Source organism: Octodon degus, unplaced genomic scaffold (genome assembly GCF_000260255.1).
Source record: "Octodon degus isolate 3935 unplaced genomic scaffold, OctDeg1.0 scaffold00075, whole genome shotgun sequence".
Taxonomy (NCBI): Eukaryota; Metazoa; Chordata; class Mammalia; order Rodentia; family Octodontidae; genus Octodon; species Octodon degus.
This window is the reverse complement of record NW_004524651.1, coordinates 6470551-6472677: the sequence shown is the minus strand read 5'-3', so window position 1 is coordinate 6472677 and position 2127 is coordinate 6470551. Positions and strand designations below refer to the sequence as shown.

Here is a 2127-nt window from a genome sequence, read left to right as displayed (position 1 = left end):
ATATCATCTTTGGTCTCAATAGTTAATGCTTGTAACAAATGTGTTCTGTCCTAAATCTTATTTTGAAAAAGCAATGAATACTGGTTGACCACATGGCAAGTAATTAGCTCAGAAAAGAGGTGTGAATGGAGACATTTTATATGTAAACTATTCAGAGACTAGGTGTGGTAGCGCGCCTGTTAATCCCAGCTCTTGGGAGACTGTAAACAGGTGGATCATTATGAGTCCCATTTAGTAGTGAGACCATGAACACCCTGTAAACCCTTCCCTAAAATACACACACACATACATACATACATACATACATACATAAATGTAAACTATTCAAATTCTCAATGCAGTAATGAAAATTTTCTTGCAGGAGCTGGGGGTAGAGCTCAGTGGTAGAGTGCTTGTCTAGCAGACAAAAAGCCCCAGGCTTCACTTCCAGCACTGAAAAAAAAACATTCCTTGTTACGGCACACTGATAAATTTCTACAATAGATAGAGGGGAAGTCTGTAGTATCTGAAATTCCACTGGGAACAGCAATTAAGAAAATCGTGTATACAAAGGCTCCATAAGAAGAGACAACAGTACTTCCGATTTGATTTGAAACTGTCTCATTGCTGTTTATCAATAAAACTTTGGAAAAAAAAAAAAAAAAAAAGAAGAGACAACAAAAGAGGCTGGATAAGACTGTTCTGCAAAACTTTCCCCAGTGCTGGGCACTCAACCCAGAGCTCTGGGCACAGCAGACAAGTGGCTGCCACTGGACTACAGCTCTGTATCATTTTTAATTCAAAAAGTAAAGTATTTCTTAATTTAAAAAAAAAGATGGTATTGTACCAATTGTTCTTCACCTGATGAGTGAGAATATATTTAGGATGCTACACCCTCATGTGATAACTGTCTCTAAAATTAAAAAAGACAAGCTCCCAAAGTTACTGAAGCTTTCTCCTTTCCTCCTGTATATTTTAAACCATATTAAGCATTCCCATTGGGAAAAGTCAAAACTAAAAATTATTCCACCTAAACATTTTGCAGCTCTTAGCTGGAGGGATATCAGTTATTAATAAACAACATTTGACTTTAATCTGGAAAAAAAATAATAATAAAGTTATCTGAATACAATATTCATATAGAGGGTAAAGGTTGAGAAGTTGAAGATAGAACATTTTTTTTTTCTTTTTCAGAACTGAGGATTGAACTCAGGCCCTTGTGCTTGCCAGGGAAGCACTTATTCCACTGAGCCATCTCTTCAGCCCCTAGAACATATTTTTAAGGAAATCTGTCCCTGATCTACTTCCTCAGGTGCTAACTCTATTTTAAATCTGCAAAGCATTGTTGTCAGTTTGTGAGGCAGACATGCATACTGAAATTCTTAATGAAGAATGGGAAGTCTGCCTACCAAATTCTTAACCCATGTTTCAAGGCTAAGCTAAAACTCCCAGGATCCACAATCAACCAAACAACATAACAGATGCATTACAGACAGAAACTCAGGAGAGGCAACGCAGGACACAATGGATGTAGAAGAGTGACATTTAACTGGGAGAGGATTATGTAGCTACTCATTATGGCATTCTTTCAATTTTTCTGAATGTTTTACTTTTAATAATTTGGTACAGGGTCTTGCTATGCAGCTCAGACTCCTAATGATCCTCCTGTCTCAGCCTCCCCAGCACTGGGATTACAGGCACAAACCACCACACCTGGCTTTGATGGCCTGCACAGCACACCTGGGGTTCTGGGGCCAGCACAGCATGCAGTACGGGGAATCAAACCCATTTGCTTGCACTCGCCAGGCAGGTGCTCAACTGCAGACCTATTTCCCCAGCCAAATATTTCACACTTTTTTATGGTGCTTATTTTCAAATCTAGAGCTTCACACATGGTAGGCAAGCATTCTAGCTGAGTAATACCCCCACCCTACTAGGTAAATCTTTAAAGTATCATAATAGCCCATAATTGAGAATCTTTATAAAAGTAATCTCAAGCTTTTATAGGAATGACTGTGTACATATGTTGCTCAGTGATTTAAAGTTAATGATAGGGGCTGGTGAGATGGCTCAGTGGTCTAAAGCACCTACTTAGAACAAGCTTAGCAAAGCACAGAGACCGCGGTTCAATCCCCCAGCACCACATGC

General features: G+C 39.1%; 1 protein-coding gene across 1 annotated transcript in view; it reads right to left on the bottom strand.

Moving 5' to 3' along the window:
- Positions 1 to 2127, bottom strand: part of Smchd1 (structural maintenance of chromosomes flexible hinge domain containing 1) — a 150416-nt gene that overhangs the window by 88243 nt on the left and 60046 nt on the right. The window lies entirely within an intron of this gene.